Source organism: Hesperophylax consimilis, chromosome 19 (genome assembly GCF_061612785.1).
Source record: "Hesperophylax consimilis isolate HC1 chromosome 19, BYU_Hcon_1.0, whole genome shotgun sequence".
In the NCBI taxonomy this organism is placed as follows: Eukaryota; Metazoa; Arthropoda; class Insecta; order Trichoptera; family Limnephilidae; genus Hesperophylax; species Hesperophylax consimilis.
Window position 1 is genome coordinate 31,445,010 of NC_142854.1, and position 22,552 is coordinate 31,467,561.

Below are 22,552 nucleotides of genomic sequence, written 5' to 3' on the forward strand. Positions count from 1 at the left end.
ATGAAAACAAACTTAAAAAAAAAAAAAAATACCAGTATTTAAGTTTGAATGCGAACATTGATAAAAAAAAATTAAAAAAATGGACTCAACTTCCTCATTTCCCTTTTCCCTAGACAATATTTTTCTCCCCTAGATCTAGGGAAATTTCCCTAGACATCCCATCACTGGTTGGAATGCCGGTGCTTACTTAGTGTTGACTGATGTTTATTTTCTTCATATTTCTATTGTCTATGGATGTGTTCTGTCAATTATTTTCTTATTTTGCATTAATAATAACGATTAATTATTGCTTCGCCTTTCAAAAGGAGTATCGTGTGGTTTACACACTAATAACAATAACAGTTGTGTTAAATTGAACGAATAGAGATTATTCCAAAAACAGTCACCTTTTAATAATATTATTTTAAAATTCAAGCGCTTCTACTTTTGAAGTGACGTTTCTTTAAAGCTTTTGAAGTTTCGCTACGCTTTACCTTCTTCGTGAGTTAGTACCTGTTAAATTGACTAAACAACACCTTAAACGAGACAATACCCTAAAATAAAGCCAGAACTTAACGAAGTAAGTAAAGCAGCCGTGCACAAAAATACGCGACGCACGGCCCTTGTGTATTGAACAGGCCTGCGGTTGAATTTGCAGTATTAAATCTTTTAAATGATGAGGGAATCTTAACGACATAAGTGATGAAGTCGTGTAAAAACAATATTCGGCACGCGGCCCGTCATAAGGGATGGACTTACGGCCGACTTTGCCCTAGCAGGCCTAGAAAATCGATCTTTCCAATTGCGTTTATTTTAATTATCTCTGATGAACGGATTACAAAAAACTCAGGTACCTAGTTATTTACCTACAAATACCGTTTTTATACGCATTAAAAAAAAAACAATCATTTCATCAACTTAATGACAATAAACAACAACTTTTTGCATTTACGATGTTGAAAAATGTTTATATTTAAAATTATTTACGTTAATAAAAATTTACGAGAAAATTTGCCATACGACACACCATTTTGACAGAACATCGCGCATAATTCGCGTTTGTTTGTAGATAGTGTAGAAAACATGAAAGACACAATCGGCATAATACACAATTATTCGAGATCGCTGGCCACGCACCCCTTCATTATTAGGCGACCAAATTTTGGTCCCAAACATCATATAAATTTAGTTTCTTAGTATTTAAAGGTTTACTACTATTTTTTTTTAAATAAAAACAAAGTTGTTGTTTATTGTCATTAAGTTGAATCAAATTATTGTTTTCTTTTTTTTAAATGCTTATTAAAAACGGTAGTCGTAGCGAAAAATTTATCAAATCTCGAATGTTTACATAAGGTTCCCTCGGGAAGATTCTAATTCATCGTCTAGAAAAATGAAATCTTGAGCTAACCTCTACGTTTATTAACATAAACGTTTTATAAAATTTTCAAACCGTTTTACAAAACATATTTATTTGTAGGGTCCTGTTTTTATTAATCTCAAATATAAATAACTTGCATTCGTAAGGACCCCTCTAGAAAAATGTAAGATATTGGTAATAAGTTCATCAGAAATAATTGAAATGTGAGCGTCGAGTAAACTCCCGTGTTAGAGTCTTATATCGCTTTAACTTAATTCGTGCTTGTATAATGTTAGAAGATATCGCTTAGCACTCGATTGATCAGTTTTATCAGCATTCGTGATATAATATATTGAGCGAACTAATACCAACAATGACACGTGAAATTGTTGGTATTGGGTAGCTGTCACACATTAAAAGCATGCCATTATTTTTATTTGAGATAATTACCATCACAAACAGGACGATATCAAAGAAGGGCCATGGATCTTCCCAACACAGATAGTGTTTCCATCAAGAGTAAACCATGGTCACAGGAAGGGGATTCAGGTGAAATGTCGTATACGGATATAAAAATCAACCTTCAGGATGTGAAAAATGAATGTTTGCAGTACGCCGAGGGTGTTCAGCTAACTAGTAAGTTGCATTGCGTATATCACAAAGGTGTTTCAGATGGACGCAGTCAGAACAGCTGCGTGTTTTTTACTTCCCCTCTTGTAGTCTATCGGTGCTTTTGATTTTACCTTTCTAATTTTGCTTTAACTAAGAAAACGTTTAACTTATGATTCCCGCAAACAGTTTCTAATTCCTTAAGCTGTTGCCTCGCTATATTTTATCACTAAAATAAATCATCTCACGTTCTCTAATTCAAAAATTCTTGACGATTATAATAAGGTCTACTACGGAATGCTGTAATATGTAATTACAAAACTATCGATTATTGGCAAACTCAATTCAAAGTTTTGCGTGTTTTAAAAAAGTGTAAAATCTCATGAAAGAACTGTGTAAAAATATTTGGTGAAAAAGGTTTGTGAATCGTTTGGATTAAAGTTTTGAGGTTGTGAATTCTGGTGTACCTTAAAAATGGGTAGAAATAATATTTATTTTTATTTTTGTTAGGTTTTTTTCTAGGTTTTCTAGGTTAGGTTACTTTCTGTATATATAAGGGATCGTCTTATAGTGGCTTCACCACAGTTTGATAATAACTTAAGAAGATGAAACAGTTGTCACGCGTAATAATAATAGTTTGGGAGGCGGGTTTGAGTACCGCCGCCCGGGACCCATTTATTGGATAACCAACACCTCTGCCAAGTGGTCCGCTACGTTTGGTGATTTGGCAGTGTTTCTCGAGTTCTTCGGGCGATGTGTGTTCAGGATGCGCCTGCCCACCAGCTGCTTGGCGTGCCACATCGGGAGGGGGACCTTCTGACCTCTCCAACTGTCTCTCTTGACCCATCGCCTTGCACCGCAGTGCGATACATGAATCTTACGTCTGTCCCTCCTGGATCCACTGAAAGATTCCTACCCATCACTCATATCCTTTTCCTTCCCAAAACTTCTTCTCCACCCTTTTCTCAAGACCCTCCAGATAGCATCCCCAGAGATGATATAGGATAATGTAAAAAAAAATATATAAATAAATACTCAGCAGAATTTTTTATTTTTTAAAATTGAATTAATATATTTTTTTAAATCTTGTACGTAATGTAGACGTATGACACGATGTATGAAATTGAATGAAGTAGGCAGTATTTACCTAGATAAAGTTGTGTGGCGGTCATAATGTTTTTAAAAATAAAATCAAAATGAAAACGGCCGAACACAAACATCAAACCAGAAGTAAGGGAAGAAATGACATTTCCTTTCCAACAAGCAACAGAGCGGCTTATCAAAAAATATTCTCATATCTCGGTCCTATAATATATAACAAAATCCCCTCACAGCTGAAACTGAGTGAATTGTCTTAGTTCGGTCCAAAAATAACAAAATGATTACTAGATCTAGGCAGGACTGATTCCGAAATATTACTAAAAATGTAATCTGATAATTATTTATCACCAACGCCTAGTTAGATCTTCGCTTTTACAAACTTATTTTATCTATTCTTAAATCCTGTATTCCTCTAGGATAATTTGAAACCTGTTAATTTGACTGTCCTTAAACGGGAAACCTTTCTAGTTGGACAGTCAAAAGCTTCCTTGCAGATAATGTAATGAGTATTATAAAAATAAATAAATGCTTGGTCAATCCTATGTGCCTACTTTTACGGGATAGCTAGTTAGTCCTTATTTTCCTTCTTGTTGATTTTTCAGTGAAATGTTTTTTTTTTTACTTTTACTGTAAAAAATATGTTTTTTTCTCCGGAATGGGCTTCAAAATATCTGCTTATATGTCTGTAATTGTATAATTTTTATTCCATAGGAATTTGTACCCGCTAAGCAATTGCAAGTACATTGTCAGCAGGAGAACTGTCTTAACCAGTCAAATATGATCCCAACATAAATTAATAAATAATCATAAAAATAACCCTGATGACGAATTTTTAATGTTACACCGAGTGTGTGTTTAGTGTATTGTTGTTTTGTTATTCCAGGTAGCATTAAAGTGGAGGCTGTACCCATCAAGGCAGAACGAGGATCCCAAGAAGAAGATGCAGAGGGAATTACTTTTACCGAAATAGACATAGAACTGCCTGATGTCAAAAAGGAATGCAAAGAAAGAATTACTGAGACTGCAGGTAAAGTCGGTTTTTTGTTACAGGAATTCGTTTTAATAATTTTCTGTTTTCATATGGTTACGTACTTATTGAGCTGATTCCGTCATCTTTTTCAGACGTGCTAACGGACCCGAAGACGGATCCTGGAAAAAAACCCTTTTCTTGTTCCCATTGTAACTACTCCAGCTCAAGAATTTCGACTTTAACAAGGCACTTACGCACCCATACTGGAGAAAAACCCTTTTCATGTTCATATTGCACTAACTCATTTTCTCAAAAGGAAATTTTAAAAAACCACATTCTTACCCATACTGGAGAAAAACCTTTTTTATGTTCCGACTGTAACTTTTCATGTTCTCGTAATGGAATCTTGAAACTTCACATGCTTACCCATACTGGAGAAAAACCTTTTTCATGTTCGTATTGCAGTTACTCAAGTTCTCAAAAGGGAAATTTAAATAATCACATGCGTACCCATACCAGAGAAAAACGTTTTTCTTGTTCCGACTGCAACTATTCATGTTCTAAAAAAGATAGTTTAAAACTTCACAGATTTATTCATGCTGGAAAAATACCATTATTATGTTCATACTGCAGTTACTCATGTTCTTATAAGAGAAGTTTAAAACTTCACATGTTTACCCATACTGGAGAAAAACCTTTTTCATGTTCTTACTGCAGTTACTCGTGCTCTCAAAAGGGACATTTAAATACTCACCTTTTTACTCATACTGGAATAAAACCATTTTCATGTTCCGACTGCAACTCTACATTTTATCGAAAGGGCTGTTTAAATCGTCACAAACTTATGCATAGTGGAGACTAACCAATTCTGACTGCATCTATTCATGCTCCCAAAAGTGACGTTTAATATATCGAGATGACATTGAATTATTTTACGTAAACATATTCAAGATCAATCAATTGCTTTCTATTTTTAAGTGTCTTTAAGTTGATTTTTTCAAATGAAATAGGTACTTCGTATGATCTTAAATGATCATGTAGACCATAGTTAAAAAATAACAGTATTAGCCTTTTTTTGAACGTACGCTTTTCATATTTTCAGCAAAGTGGATTCTACATACTGCTTCTATTAAGGCATTTAACAAAGTTTATTAAAGTAACATCGTGCGTTCCCCTGTGTTCTCAATTCGATAATAAACGAGAATTTGTATAGTATGCATATGATATCAAATTTTAAAAAATCTATATCTGACTGTGAAGGGCTACAAAGTGTCTTAGGTAGGCCCTGTAATGACTTCAACGTTTCTAATTGCCACAATGTGTCATTTATTATAAATAGCGTGTAAGTGATATCATAATAAAATAAGCGTACAATCGTAATACATTTTATTTATTTATTCTTGTTCTTCATAAAACGTTTATGCACCAATTTATATTACGGAAAAGCGTTCAAATTGAAGTATAAAAGATCATGGATGCAGTTTAACTATTTTTTGACATGATATTTTTTATTTTTTTTTATTTAATTTTTATTTAATATAGGTATAGCTTTTAAATTAAAAAATAAATATCCTCAATTCTTTTAACGAATCTTAGTTCCACGGCAAAAAAAAATCCAACAGTTTTATTTCCTGTATCTCGAGAGTGAAAATTGGTCACTTCTCTATTTTCATCGTAATTTCGAAAGTTCATTCTGCCAGGGTGGTGTGGAGGGAGAGACTCTAGATCATGTCTTCTTCAATTGTAAAACCATTCTTCTTTCAAAGGCATGTATCGTTTGCTTATTCAAATCACCCACCAGTCTCCCCTTAGTATTCCGTATTTGATGTTCCTTAAAAACTTTCGCGTATATTCAATTCTATATAAGTTCATAGATCTGAGTGACTTCGGTATATGATTTTTTCTCTCCCCTTAAAGATAATCCACAAAAGTTAAATAATCCATATATCTTAACTTTAACAGCACAAAGCACTCTTTAAGACCACGCATTCAAACCATTTTAATAAATAAAACTTTGGCCCAACAAAACATCTGAATTTCAAAGTGATAGATTGACAATGATATCTTTATCTTGGAATAATGTGTAAGGAAGGTCGCCGCATCGTCTGCATCCAACGGTCAATGAGGGGAGAGCTGGGTCACTCAGATGCAGTCAAGACAATGACGTTGGTTGACTTCTGTGTCCTCCCCCAAAAGCTGGCTAGTCGGTGGCGAAGTATGCGTATTAGACAATAAATAATTAGATCTATTAAAAAAATTATATTTAAAGATGCAAAAGTCGGTCATTTTAAATACATGTAGGATAACGAAAGATTTTTTAAATATTTATGTTGAGGGATCAGTAGGATTTATAGGCCCTGTTAGGAGTTCTACCGAGCCGAACCCTCTGATATGTAAATATCTGGAATCGGTGAATTATTTTCCCATTTTATCTTTGGTGAGTTGACGTGTTGTTCTAGTATTGTTTTATATTTATTTTGCTTATATAATGCACTTGCATAATGTTGATTGACTAGATGATCATTTGTGGAAAAGTGTGTGGAAGGGTTTAGTTTTTCCTGTGGGGAAGATGTAACCCGGACATAAAATCGTAAGTTTCAATAATGTCTCCATTATTTAATTATTAAATAAATTATAAGAAGAAAAAGTTTACAAAGCGAAGAAAAATATCGCAGGAACATAGAGACAAATACACACATTAGGGGAGTTGTTATTTATACTTAATCGTTTGACTGAAGATAATATCAACAACTGTCCAAAAAAATACTAAACAGACGCAGAAAATAAAAAGGTCGCAAGTGGGATTCAAACCCGGGTTGTCTCTGTTCTTACCGGGATTATATACCACATATTTAATAACAATGATTAAAATTCACATTATAAGGAAAAACTTATAATATTATACAGGGTGTATCGGCACTAACCCGACAAACTTTAACCAGCTATTCCTTAGCACATTTGGAGTAAAAAATGTTATGGGCACTTTGCTGTCCGGTAGCATTTTTTTTTCAATTAAAAACAAAAAAAAATAAAATTTCCACACTTCATCACTGTCATTGGTATTGCGTTTCGTGTTCAACAGCTGTTATAAGCAAGTATATCAAAAAGCGTCTTCGCTCTTTCGCGCACACTAAATAATAATAGTTAAAAATGAGACGAATGGTGCCGTGCCATTTCGTTGTGATTGTAAGTGTGCGCCAATATAGGTACACACGTGCATTATTCAACGGAATTCGAATAAAATATTTGCCAGATGGGTTTTTAAACTTTGACAAAGGATAAAACAGTGGTGACATGTGGTGAAAATATGAATAGTAAATTTTTTATTAAAAAAAAAACGTTACCGGACAGCAAAGTGCACATAAGATTTTTTACTCCAAATATGCTAAGGAATAGCTGGTTAAAGTTTGTCGGGTACGTGCCGATACACCCTGTATAAATGAAAAATGTTTTAAGGGATCAATAACAAAATGTATTCAATTCAATTCAATTTTGTTTATTCATTTAAAAAACATTACAATTTTTTTAAATTTCAATGCGTTTTAAAAATATTTTTGTATTAAGAATTCTTAGATCAATAATAACAGTGTGTATATCAACTATACCAGTATTAATAGAGCTTGCCTTTTAAAGGAAGTTTCATTGATGCTAAAAATGTTGATATCCGAATTGATTCTGTTCAACAGTAAGATTGCTCTCCCCACAGGCATGACCATTGGCAAGTTAGTTCTGCAGGTAGGGAGATAAAATAGTCTATATTGTCGGTGACCTAGATAACCATCGGGAACATAGAAATGAATGCTCTCCATGATGACCGAGTTTTCAAACCATCCACGAATCAGTCTAAAGAAATGTGTAGCAATGCGCACATCTCTCCTGACCCGTAAATAGTTCATTCCGAGCATACCCAAAAGAAAGTCAGTGGGATAGAGCCACGGGTAGTAGCCATACTCCCTCATGTAGAGAAATCTCAAGAACTTCTTCTGAACTCTCTCCAACATGAGAGAATACTTTACCTGGTGTGGACGCCACCGACATCACCGACCCACTTTCAAGTCTACTCCTTACTAAGGAATTAAATAAAAATTATGAACACCAGGTTATCTCTAAAATTCTTTGCATTGCGTACAAAAAAAGCCCAGAATTCTCAGTGAAGTGCTACATGCCGTCTCAATATGAGCATGAAATGTCAACCTACTATCAAACATGATTCCAAGATCCTTCATTGTCGGACACGTGTTTTAAACTTCGGGCGTCCATTGTATACCGGTAATACCAGGTATGACTCGCCCTAGTGAATGACAAAATTAAACATTTAGAAACATTAAAACATTTAGAAACATTATAATAAAACTATCTTTATTCCCTTTTATAATTCCCAAAAGTCATCCCCTAAAAATAATCTTAATCTGAAGTTCCACAACCCTTATTGTAACTTTGCGACATGCTTAAATTGCGAAGACGTGAAATTCGGACAATATATCAAGTATTTAGGAGTAACTATAGACTGCCAACTCAAATGGATTTACCATATAGAAAAGACGGTCAATAAACTGAGATACCTAAGTTACATTTTCAAACGAGTGAGCAACATTGTCAATATAAGAACCATGAAACTTGTTTATGACGCGTTAGTACTTTCATCTATTTCCTATGGAATAATTGCCTGGGGAGGAACTTACAATAATCACGTAAAACCCTTAGAAATCGCTCAGAAATCCATCATTAAAATAATGTACCAAAGGACCAAGACATATCCCACCAACCAGTTATTTCAAGAAACAGAAATCATGGAACTAAGACGGATCTATTGTATTCAATGTCTCAAATTTATATTAACACTTCTTCTTCCTAGCACTATCCCAACTCATTGCCTAGGTAGGCTGTTGGGGTCGGCTCTTCTCGTTCTCAGGTTATAGCTTCTTCGGTTCTGAGTGTCGCTTTCATCTAGGCCGTTTCTTTGTAGGATTTTGGAGCATTGGGTCATCCAGGAGTTCTTTGGTCTACCTCTGGATGACTGTCTTTGAAGCTCTATAGACATTGCCTGCTTCACTGTGTGGTCTGGTGGTCTCCGTCTTATGTGCCCATACCATCTTAACTGTCGTTCCTCTAGCTTACTGTTTATGTCAGTGACACCCAGGCTACCACGAATGCGTGAGCTTTTAATTTTATCTTTTAATGATACTCCTGCCGTCCATCTAAGCATTCGCATTTCTGCTGATTCGAGTTGCCTAGAGTAGGAGTTGTACATAGTCCAGCATTCGGAGCCATACATTATCGCGGGTCTAACAATAGTCTGGTATGTCTTTCCTTTAAGTTTTATTGGCATTTTCGTGACGCACAAAATTCCTGTTACGGATCTAAATTTCATCCATCCCACTCCTATCCTATGGTTGACATCCGCTGCACATCCTCCGTCTCTGTGGATGAGTGAGCCCAGATATTTAAATGAGTCGCAGTTGGCTAATGTTACTCCATCCAATTGCATCGAAGGAGTTACAGCATTTGGGTCTTCAAATGGTAAATACAAATATTCCGTCTTTTTCCTGCTAATTTTTAGTCCATTTTCCTCCAGGATCTTTCTCCACCTTTCCAGGTTATTTTGTAGATCACAATGATTTTCTTCTATCAGTACTACATCATCTGCAAAAAGCATAGTCTTGAGAATACTGTTCATTTCTTGACTCGTTAGGTAATTCATGACCATTATGAATAGCAATGGGCTGAGGACAGATCCTTGGTGTACCCCCACTTTAATTGGAAATGTTGATGACATCCCTGATGTGCATCTTACTTGTGTTTCTACGTCTGTATACATATCTTGTATGGAGAGCACATATCCTTCTGGTACGTTATGAGATCTCAATGCCGCCCATATCAGGCTTCTCTCAAATATATTTACACGTCCTATCAATTTCACCAAAAACACAAATCGCTCGAGCCAGAGACATACCACATGCGTGTTCACAGTCCCTCACTGCAAAACTAGGCTGGGCCAAAGGCACATCAACTATATTGCCCCAAAATTGTTCAATTCTTTACCCAATTCCATCAACATGACGTGTCAAAACCCGAACTTATATAAGAAAAATGTTAAGAATTGGATAATAAATAATTTCGAAGCGAGTAACATTTTTCTATAATTTAAGCCATCTGTTTCTAAATAACTAAACTACCACATGTCTTTCTGTAAATTAAAGATTAATTTCTTTAAATCAAAGAAATATACATGCATCTATGCTTTATGTGTGTGTGTGGGTGTGTGTGTGTGTGTGTGTGTGAGGGTGCGTGTGTGTGTGTGCGTGTGTCTGTGTGTGTGTGTGTGTATATATTTGTAAATTTAAAAAAAAAATAGAAACTTCTGTAAAAAAAACTAATCACATTGATTTCTATAGATACTTTTAACAAGTTTAAAAAAATATATTTTAAACACCACTGTTTTATCCTTACACTATAATACCCACGCTCAGGCTTCGCCTTTGTGGGAGTTTTTTGTTACTCTTTCATTCTATATTACTATGTATGTACCTGAATTGTATACATTCGAGCCATAATCGGCAGAACAGCGTAAGCGACAATTTGTAAATTATACAGAAGAAGGTTTTTTTTAATTAACTTTCTTAATTGATTCCAAAAAGGATTTAGGTTAATCAAGATTAATAATCTTTGGTTACTGCCTGTATGAAATGAAAATACTTTTTATTTGAATGCCTCCAGTTGTCGAGATAGTGGCGGTAACGCTGTTTTGCCTGTAACCCTAACAGATTTTTTTCCCTCTGAAATGTCGCTTACGCTATTTGGAGTAGATTTTTTTTTAATTTTTTATCAAGCAATAGGCCATAAGTAACTAATAATAAAAAACATATATATTTTTAAAGTAATATTTTTTTAATTATCTTGCTTGTACTTTACAGGGAAAATTAAGAAAAAATGTTATTTTCTAAAAACAATAAAAATAAAAATGTTATTTCCAAAACAATAAAAATAAAACAAAAATATTTTAACAAATAATAAACATAATAGATACAACGTATATATTTTTTAAATAAAACCACTTATATCGGAAATTTTTAAAAAGTTTGTTGGTTTGAGCCACATTTTTCAAAACTATTCACATGTCTTCCTGGTTGGATTCAGGTAAGGTATCTTCCACTGTAGATCCATGTGGCAGTTCCAAAAATGTATGCCTCATCCTCTCAGGAATAATACCTTTCTCGCAGAGACCTTTAAGATCCCTATACTTGATCTCCGATATTGGCAATTTAGCACTGTACAGTGTTGGTGGCAGCGATTGAAGTATCGCGGCACTGGATCGGGATCTGATTGCATTGTCCAGGTCTAAGAGCTCAATCTTACTCTCATTGAAAAAGCCGTACATTACTTCAATATTTGACGAGTTGTTTTTAAATGAGGCCTGTCGTAACTCTCCAAATTTAATTTTAAATTTTGAAGGAAGGTAAGCAGCAGCAAAGGATTTCCAGTCCCGGAATTCTGACACAACAATGATTTGATAATTTTTAGGCTGTGTCCTAGCATTGGAAATTATGGTGGGCCATTCTGATGGAGCCCAAATCACCCTGCGCCTGATGAAAGTTTCAATTGTCGCATTTTGTTGGAATTTATTAGTGGGGTCTGAAGGCAATATTTCAAAAGCATCATTATTTAAAAAGTCTTCAATTTTGCAGTTATATTCTGCTCTGGGCATAATTATTATAGTATTGCCTTTATCTGCCCTTGTTATCACTAGGTTATCATTCTTTAACTTATTTCGGACAGCTCTTGCGTGGAGGGTTTCAGAATTAAATGAAGGGAGATTTGTGGGTATCAAGTCCTTTAGCCTTTCTGCACTTTTGTATAGGAATGTACTTGGAGCCTTGTGTAGCGCGGTTTCGACATCTACTGCAACATTTTCAATGGCGTCATTATAGTCACGTTTGGTATAGTGAAGGTTGTATTTCAATCCCTTTGCCAAGAGAGACATCTCCTGTGGGTGAAACTGTGTGGACGAAAGATTTTTTACGCGGTCGTAAAATTTTTTTGGTGGTACCTAGTAATACAGTTGTTTTATTTATAGATTTTTTTTGGTCACAAAGAGTTTTTAATTTCTTTTCTAGGTTTATACGTTTTTCAAAACCTTTACTAGACACATAATTTCTCACTTTATCGTCAAATAAGTCCCATTCCACTGGGTGTAGATCATGTACTAGTTCACTATGTAGGGTAATCCCCACCCTTCCCCGACCCCACTACCTACTCCGCTGCCCTGATGCTCTCTCCCTCACATTTATATACTTTCTCTTTCTTTATTGTTTACTTAATAATCTTCCTCTGTATTATATTTTAGTTTATATTTGTACTGTCCTGATGAAGGTTGAGTTCAACCGAAACCGGTCGACGTATATAAATGTAATAAAGTGGTTTAAAACAAAGATATTCTTTCATTTGTGAGATATTTAGTTATTTTACATTTGGAAACATGATAAATGGAAGTTCTATTCACGTAATGTTTTTGGTGATTTAAGAAGTACCTATCAGTACCAATTTCTAGCATACATAAATATTTTTTCTAGCATTAGAAATTTGCGTATTTTTTTGGTAAATTTCATTAAACTTCAAATTACTTAATATTATTTAGGTATTGTGAATTTAGTTTCGTTTTTTTACGTATTCTTTGGTAGATTCGAAACATATAATGTATTGGAATTGTCGTAATGTTTTGGAGAATTCTAATTTACAATAGTGTAACGTCAAAGAATTGTGCAAGTTTGGATTTCCAGGGTAGTGCCCGATTATTGTTTTGTTTAGAGTTTTTTCGGGTGGCTGCCCTGCGATCGGTTGGATGGGGGAGCAAAAATAACGCGGGTAGATTTAGATCGGGACAATACGCGAGACGACGATTCCGCGGTGCGGGTGGTTTTTGGGCGAGAAAGAAGTGAGATCGCGCGGATACCTTGAACTTATCCTTCGGAGACTTTCCGTTTAAATTTACAAAACATAAAACCAACGTTTCGACTCCTGTGTGAGATCGGCCTGTGCTTGTTCGAGTGTTGTGGCTTGAAGAGATGAAAATATACAATCGTTTATTTGAAAGTAAAAATGGTTTTATTTGTGAGTGGTTTTGAGGGGTAATTCCTTGGAGACTGCACTGGATTGCCAAGCATGCTGTCGAGGTGACGCAAAGTGCCTCGCGCACCCTTTTGCACTCTATCCCACGAATCTCTACCCGGCGCAATCTACTCACCGCTGGCGGACCCTCTAAACACCTTCAAACATTATCAAGGTTCTTCAATGCATTTATACATTATGTCTCCTTGCCTTAGCCCCATAATAGCCCTGGTGATTGACAAGGGTCCATGCTCATCAGACGGGACATCAGACGGGACATCAGACGTGACAATAGTTACAACATCATTGTGTACATTTTTTTTGTCTAATAATTTTGTCAACTCATTAAAAATGCCGAGAATTGCTGAGGATGTTTCTGGAGATATTCAGGATAGAACGTTGACACTTTTGACTGCAAAAAAAGGAGAATCTTTTTTTGCGTATGAATGATTTGTACAATTTATCAAATAATATATCTTCTTTTGAGTCAAGGAAGAATGAGGATTTCATGGCAAAGTCGGATATGATTGATAACATGAGGGTTCAGTTTGAAACTGTTATTGACCAGCTTAACGATCTTCAGTTAACTTTGGACGACTCATTTAAACCGGATTTCCAACAATTTAATGCAGTTGATAATATTTATTTGAAGGTCAAACGAAGTCGATTTAACCTTCAAAACGCGTCACGCAATGATTCGCGGGATCATTGCGTAATTAAACTGCCACCATTGGAATTACCATCCTTTGATGGTAAACGGGAAAATTGGCCGACTTTCTATCAATCTTTCAAATCTAATGTACATAATAATAAGCAGTTAACCGACGCCCAGCGTGTTCAGTATTTAATTGGTAAATTGACACATGGCGCTTTAAAGGTTACTTCAGGCATTGTACCTGGAGGTGACACATATAATATAATTTGGGATGCTTTGGTGAACAAATTTCAAAATAAACGTGCACTAGGCACACATTATTTAAATAATATTCTTGATGCAAAAAATTGTACAAACACATCTAACAGTATTGACTTTTTTATTGAAACTTTTTCTGCATCAGTAGCAGCGTTAAAACAATTAGAGATTGAAAATTTAACTGATATTATTTTATTTCATTGCGCATTTAGAAAAATTGATTCGCAAATCGCACAGATTTTCGGGCTGTCAGTTAGGAATAAAGAGATTCCGACATATGACGATTTAGTCTCGTTTGTACAAGATCAGGTCAAGATTTTAGAACGTTTAGGTAATTCAAATGAAGCCGGTAAAAAACTGCCCACCACGTCGTCATTTCGTTCTAATAAAATTTTAAATCGTTCGTTGCTAGCAAAGAGAATGTACCTCGGGTTACGGCTTCGCGCACAAACTGTTGTCTTGTTTGTAATAAAACGGATCATACAATTAAGGATTGCGTTAAATTTAAAAATATGAGTTCCTCACAGGCGCGTTTCGAATTAATAAAGTCAAAACATGCTTGCGTAAATTGCCTTAGTGGAGGGCATACAATAAACGCGTGTAAATCGGTTTTAACTTGCGAGTTTTGTAAAAAGCGTCATCACACTTTCTTACATTCCGGCAGTACGGATAATAATGCTAATACTTAATCAAGTACCCACGCACACACGTCGCGAGCATCTACAGGGACATCCTAAATTGTGATACACAATTAGAAGAACCTCCGCTAAACAAAAATAACTCATGTTCCCTTTCTGTGAAAGCGGCCCATAATACGACAATTTTATTATCAACCGCGCAAGTATTCGCAAAGAGTAAAAATGGAAATAAGGTTATTGTTCGGTGCTTGATAGATAACGGTTCACAGAACAATCTAATTACCGTTGATTGTTGCAAGATCCTCAACTTACCAATAATTCCTTTAAACAATTCCTTTGTTAAAGGAATCGGTTCAGCATCCAAACCAATTTTGGGTTACGTTTATTTGGACATTGAGTCCCGCGTGTACCCGAATAATAAATACAACATTTATGCGCTTGTCATCGACAGTATTATGGATCAGCTACCCAATCACTATATAACCAAGGGTGATATAAGTTACTTAAAGGGTATACCTCTCGCTGACTTAACTTGGAATATTCCTGGATGCGTGGATAAAGTATTAGGTGCATAACTGTTCCCATATATTTATTTAGGGAACCGGGTTTTTTTTTTTTTTTATAGTGAATACCTCACAAGAGTCTCAACTGCTCCCGTCTGGAGCCAGTGAGACTATGGCATCCCCAATTGGGGGATGTTGTGAGGCTGAAGGTAAGTGGGGAAGGGAAAGAGGAAGGTGGGGAAGTACCTGGCTATTCAGATCTAGTCACTAAACACGGCTAAAGCCATTTGGAGCAACGTTTCAATTCTGAATGGTGGTCTTACACCAGGGCGATACTGGTAGTATCTTCCACTCTGGAACGTGCCGCAAATATACTATATATTATTTTAATTAATTAATTGTGAAATAACCCAAATTAATCAAATAAAATTTATTTGCGCACGCCGGGTTCGAACCCGCGACCTTCGGAATGGCAGTCCAATGCGTTACCACTGGACTATGCCGGCCGTCATCTGAATGGCGTCGTTTGAATCTGGTAACGGCGAACCTCCAGCATTAGCGACAGCGTTCGGTTTTGTGTTAATGGGTGATTACCCTAGTGATGTGCTTAATACAAGTACGTCATTTTCGGCACTGGCGCCGAATGACTTAGTACAAAATTTTTGGCTGTTAGAGAAAATACCCAACATGCAATTTCTAAGTCCGGAAGAGACGGAATGTGAGAATTTATTTATATCATCCATTTCTCGCACCGTCGACGGAAGGTATTCTGTTGCTTTACCTTTCTGTAAAGACCCGAAGCAATTGGGTAATTCTCTTGCTACTGCTCAGCGCCGATTTATGGCTTTGGAGCGAAAATTTAAACATTCACCGGCTTTGCGGAAGAATTATAATAAAGTTATTTATGAGTACATTGAAAACGGTTATTTAGCAAAAGTTTCAAGGTCGGATATTACCGATGACGGATATTACATTCCGCATCACGCTGTCACTCGCCCAGATAAACCTATGCCTCGGATTGTGCTCGATGCTAGTGCTAAGACACATACAGGATTGTCATTAAATGGCGTTATTTAAACTGGTCCGAATTTGCAAGCCGATCTGTTTTTGCTTCTGTTAGACTTTCGTCTTTTTCCCATCGCTATTACTGCAGACATAAAGCAGATGTATTTACAGATTGAAGTTCCAAGCAAGCATCGCAAATATTTTAAAATCCTATTTCGATTCGCGGACAACGATCCCATACAAACCTTTCAATTCAATCGGGTCCCTCTCGGACTAACTGCTAGTCCATACTTGGCAATGCGTACTGTTCGACAGTTGGCCCATGATATGAGACAACATTTTCCGGACGCTGCCAATGTGGCAGAGTCTAAGTTGTATATGGACGACCTGGTATATTCTATTGTAGATGAACCCAGTGCCGTACGTCTGTCGCGAGAATTGATTTCGTTGTTCAAGTCCGGTGCCTTTGATTTGGTAAAATGGACTAGTAATTTTTCAGTGGTACTTGAGAATCTTCCAGATTCTCACCGTAGATTCTCACTTCTTTTGAAGGGCTCTCTCAGTAGAACAAGAAACCCTACCATCCGGATGGGAGACACCAACATCAAATTTGCAGACACGGTCAAGTACCTAGGTGTAACACTCGATCGATCGTCCTCATTTCTGGCTCATGTTAAAGATGTTTCAAGCAAGGCTCAGGCGCTGTTCCTAAAGCTGAGGAGACTCTCCACCGCTGAATGGGGACTACGCAGTCCGGCACTACGTGCTCTGTACAGGGGCGTATACGTGGCGCAAGTTTCGTATGCTGCCTCTGTTTGGGAGCACCGCCTGGGTAACTGCCTTATACTCCTCGCTCTTACTAGGGGCCAGCGAACTTCTTTGCTGGCACTATCTGGCGCATACCATACTGTTGCTTCGGACGCTTTGCCAGTTTTGGCCGGCATTTTGCCAATCGATCTGGAGATTAGGGAAGTCTTAACCAAGCAGAGACTTTCCAGAGGATCCCCGGCAACCCATCTTGGTGTCGTTCTGACACCAGGTGGACCGGGAACTCTCCCTGGACTGCTTCGGACGATGAGGGACCTTTCGCTTAAAGAGTGGCAGGTCCGTTGGGATAGGTCGAGCATGGGAAGATGGACCTTTTCCTTCTTCCCATCAGTTAAACTCAGAATGGAAGGGGCCTTCCTCAAACTGGACCATCACATGACGCAGCTCCTCTCAGGACATGGGGAATTCAGGGGGAGGCTTCACAGCCTTGCCCTGTCTACCCATCCCAATTGCGCTTGTGGCAATACTTACCAGTCGGCCGAGCACATTCTGTGGCACTGTGAGATCTTGAAGGATGCCAGAGACGAAATGATAGACGGTCTGAATGTCCCCATTAGTCCGGTGTGGAACACCGATCTTGTTTCTAACAGAGTTAATTTCGAATGTCTGAGGAAGTTTACTAGGATCTGGGTTGAGAGATGGTCTGTGCTTGGAGTCGCTGACTAGCGTGATAACTGAGAACCCCTGGTGTATTGCTCCTGCTCCATGACTAATTCTTTTACAAATCTCCGATTATTGTTTATGCTATTCTGTTCTTCTTATTTTTATTATTTTTCTTTCCTTACTGTACCAGCTGCTGCAGATGATTTTTCTTTCGTTTACATTTCTTTTAAATAACTTGTCTCTTATTTTCAGTTTTCTTTTCTTATGTTTTACTTTTTATTATCTTATACTTCACATGCTGTCCTCTTTACAGACTATGCAGATTTTATTTTTACACTTTCAACTTTGTTTTTTTGGCACTTTTGGATTGTTTATTGTTTTCCTTTTCTTTTCTCTTCTTTTATATGTATTTTTTTTCTTTTTTCAGTAACGGCAACGAGTTTAGAGGCTAGAACTGAACTCCGTTGTTTGTCTTGTATTGTTTACTTCTCCCCAATAGGGGTTGGACAACGGGCCTCGTCCCCGCATACCTTGCTGGAGCTTCTTTTATTTCCTTTTTTTTACCGGGGGACTCCGCCAATCACCTGCGCCACCCCTGAGGAGCGTTGGTGGTCAGAGGGGCGACTGTGCGGGTTGGGGTAACCTCCACCCTGCCTCCGACCTCCTGACGCTTCTTTCCCCTAGGTTCTTTAGGGTTTATCCCTCTTTTTCCCATACTTATCTTCAGGGCTCCACCGGGTGGTTGGCTAAGGGGTGTGGAAGTCCTGACCTGCGCCAGTCGCCCCAACCACCACCAATCTCTCAACAGGACTGCCAGTCGTGGTTCGGCGAAACTCCCCCGTCACTCTATTATGTCACTTATTTCTTCTTTGTGTTTACAGGTACTGGAGTGTGGGTTCCCTCCACCAACTATTTGCCTGACACTTTTTACCTGATTGTTTGATGTTTATTGTTCTGTGTTGTTCTTAGACTAGTAACTGTAAGCGCTCGCATTACCGCTTCCTAACACCGTATGCGGGGACATTGAAGGTCTAGCTTCATTTTGTACTTTGTAGAGCCGTTTATTCAAAAAAATTAGATTCATGCGAGAGCTCCGAAGGGGTGACCATAAGTCACCTATACCGGGGTGGGACAGGGTGGGTGTAACCTTCAAAGATTCTCACCGAAGTCCAGTGGACTTTACTGTTGGTTCTAACAATGCCGTTAAGGTGTTAGGCCTTTCGTGGGAACTAGCTAATGACAGCTTCTTCTTTACGTCTTCTTATGTTCAGGAGAAGTGCACGAAGCGGAACATACTCTCCATAATAGCCCGCTTATTCGATGTTCTCGGCTTGGTCGCCCCTGTCATTCTGTATGCGAAGTTACTTATTAAAGAGCTATGGCTGTGCAACATTGGTTGAGATGATATACCCCCTGAGAGCGTTATTCAAAGGTTTTCGGCTCTCACACAGGAATTTTCTCTAATTTCGACGGTAAAAATTCCCCGCCATGTTGGTGTCCTAAAGGACAGTACCTACAGTGCTCGTTGTCGCCTTCTGCGATGCGAGCATGAATGGTTATGGCTGCGTGATTTACTTGCACACCACTGATCTCTCTGGAAATATTTCAGTGAGGTTATTGTGTGCAAAATCAAAGGTTTCTCCCACGAGAGTGACAACTCTCGCTCGTTTGGAGCTTTGTGCCGCAGTTTTGATGTCAAAATTAATACGGACGGTTCAAGATAATTATCGTGCGCGTCTTTCTATTGCAGGAACATACGCGTTTTCAGATTCTACCATTGCGCTCTCCTGGATACATTCCTCACCGCATCGTTGGTCGGTGTTTGTTAGCAATCGTGTAGCTCAGTGCCAGGAAAATTTGTCTCCGGAGAATTTGTACCATGTCGCCGGTAGTGAAAACCCGAGCGATTGCCTTTCTCGTGGCATGCTACCCTCTCAACTCTTTTTACATGATTTATGGTGGAACGGCCCACCATGGATTCGCCACCCACCTTTGGAATGGCCAGTAAAACCGTTTCGCCCCACCAATACCGGTGAAATGCCTGAACACAAAGTTAATGTGCTCACTGCAATGGTTCTGGGTGAACAATCGGTTCTGGGTGAACTGGCCCAGCGTATATCCACTTGGGATAAACTACTAAGAAGTGTCGTTTATATCCTCCGATTCATAAAAAAGATATCACCTTCCTCTGGAATTGTCAATAATCTTGTGACTGCTGAAAAGGCTGTACTTCGTTCCGTGCAGAATGCTCATTTTTCAAATGATATTGCTGCACTTCAGAAAGGCAAATTCCACTCCAAAAGGCTTCAGGGTTTGTCTTTATTTCTTGATTAGGATAATTTGTTACGTATTGGAGGCCGCCTTTCTAAATCGGACTTACCTTTTGAGGTTAAACATCCAGTATTACTACCTAAACATGACTGTGTTGTAAATCTTATCATAGATCACTTTCATCACATCCTACGCCAAAGATGGCAGATTTACCTTCATATCGTATAACTGAAGCAAAAGCCTTCGTTCATACCGGTGTTGATTACGCGGGTCCCCTCCGTATTACGCTTGCTCGTCGGAGAGGACAACATTCGCAGAAGGCATATATTTGTCTGTTTGTACGCCTTGTGACTAAGGCTATTCATATTGAGTTGGTCTCTGACTTAACTTCAAATGCTTTCCTGGCTGCTTTCAGCCGTTTTATATCACGGCGTGGCCCTGTGTCGTGCGTGTATTCTGATAATGGTTCCAATTTTGTGGGTGCAAAGGCACAATTGGATGACCTTTACAAGTTTTTGGTTGAATCGGAATATGAGCCCGCGTTAAAACGAGAACTCGCCAAGCGTCGTAACGAGTGGAAAATGATTCCACCACGCGCACCCCATTTCGGGGGTATGTGGGAGTCTAACGTGAAAAGCATGAAGACTCACTTATACCGAGTGATTGGAACTCAGCTTCTCACTTATGAGGAGCTTCAGACTGTGTTGGTGCAAATAGAGTGCATAATGAACTCTCGTCCGCTCACAGTCGTATCTTCCGACCCTGATCCGGAAATCATAACACCTGCGCATTTTTTAATGACTACACCATCACAATACTTACCTGCATCTTTCCCGACGGGCAGTAAAATTAATTTCGCTCAGCGCAAACAATTATTGGATAGTACGGTTCATTTTTTCTGGAAAAAATGGCGTGTGGAGTATCTGCACACCTTGCAAGTCAGGCAGAAGTGGGCTAGCCCTGATCATCCGATTGAGATCGGAACTGTCGTTCTAGTGGGAAGGGAAGATTCCCCTCCGTTGAACTGGCCTTTGGGTGTAATCACTGAGGTCCATCCCGGATTGGACAAAATTGTTAGCGTTGCGACGGTGAAGACACGATTTGGGTTCTTAAAACGACCGGTTATCAAGTTATATCCCCTTCCGACTCAATAATTTGCTTCTATTTTTTGTTAATTTTTTTGGTAGTTCGAATTATCTCCGATATTGATATCCATGATATTCCGTTACAGTTAATTGTAATCTTGTCAGTTGAACTTTATTAAGTTTATACTTTTCGTTCTGTTGAAAGTTTTTTTTTTTTTTTGTGACTTTCCGACGTAATTCTTGGATATTATATGTGAATAGAGTCACTTGAAATTGTTTGACGTGTATTTATTTGTACGTTGTTCTCCTACGTCTTTGCAAGTTCTGAGAACTTCCAAGGCGGGGAGTATGGAGAAGCAGTCGATTTAAAATTTAAAATTTAATTTAAAATTAGTGTGAATTAATTTTTAAAATATAAACATATTTGATTTAATTCATTTTTAATATATATAATGGACAAAAGAGACATCTCTAGTCAGTTTTGGATAGATTTTGCTCTGCAGGTAAGTGATGACGAATTCCACCTCAGTCACCTTTTGCATTGATCAGTTGGATTCATCCGGATTGTATAATTTGTCAAAAGAGGTCTATTTAAGACAAAAATTATTAATATATTTTTTGTCACAATAATGTGCAGTGCGTATTATTACAATGTGCTGATTCATTATTATTTATAATTCTACTCTCTTGAGAGCTGGTCTCCTAGTGCGAATGCAAATATATTATAGTGCTGATTTGCCGTCTGCCGCCGAATTTGAAGATCAAGAAGAAGAACTCAATTGCAAGTGCTATTTTCTGGTGAGTCATTCTGTTTATAATTATGTATTTTGGTGGCTGGTTTATAAGTGTTACTTCTCCTGCAGAGTATATTCAATGATCAATCCATTTTTTTCATAGGGAATTAAAATATACCCTGATGGTCTGTGCTATTTACAAGCCAGATTATCACCAATACCTAATACTTATAGTTTTGTTTGAGAGCTGTGCGGAACATGCTTTAAGTTAGATTGATTAGATTTGTTAGAGATCAATAAATTCTTTACAGGGATACTTTATTCTACTGGACGTGATTTAAGTTCGCATCTGAACATACATTTGAGTTTAGAGAAGTAATTGTGGTTTTGATTTCATCAACTGTAATTTGATTGAACTTGAGCTTCTTCCCTTGCTCAGGAGGTTCATTTATTAGTATTGCTTCATCACATTGCGTATCTTGCTTTAGTACATACGATAACATATTTATGAAAAAAAAACATTGACATATTCAAGAATTTTTAAAAACATTGTTTTTACTAAAGAAAGTAAATTTTTTATTAAAGAACAAAAAAGACAATATTTCCAAAATTCTATAACATAAAAGAATAAAACATATACACGCAACACAAAAAAATATATATAAAACACGCAACACGCACAAACACATAAATCATTATAAATGCCGATTTCCATTCTCTTTTAATATTTTTCCTTTAGTGTGATAATTAGATTTTAATTTCTAATCTTTATTTTTAGTTTAAATTTATCTTTATTTTAATGTTGTTTTTTGTATAAATTCTTATATTTTAAAATGGGGGCACGGGTAAAC

At 37.3% G+C, this 22,552-nt stretch overlaps 1 long non-coding RNA gene across 1 annotated transcript; it reads left to right on the top strand.

Annotated features, from left to right (window-relative positions):
* The first annotated feature begins 239 nt into the window (after positions 1 to 239).
* On the top strand, positions 240 to 5,265 carry LOC149415144 (uncharacterized). Its single transcript, XR_016303901.1, has 4 exons — positions 240 to 559; positions 1,799 to 1,972; positions 3,930 to 4,073; positions 4,169 to 5,265. It is a non-coding gene; the product is annotated as an uncharacterized LOC149415144 (long non-coding RNA).
* The last annotated feature ends 17,287 nt before the right edge of the window (positions 5,266 to 22,552 follow it).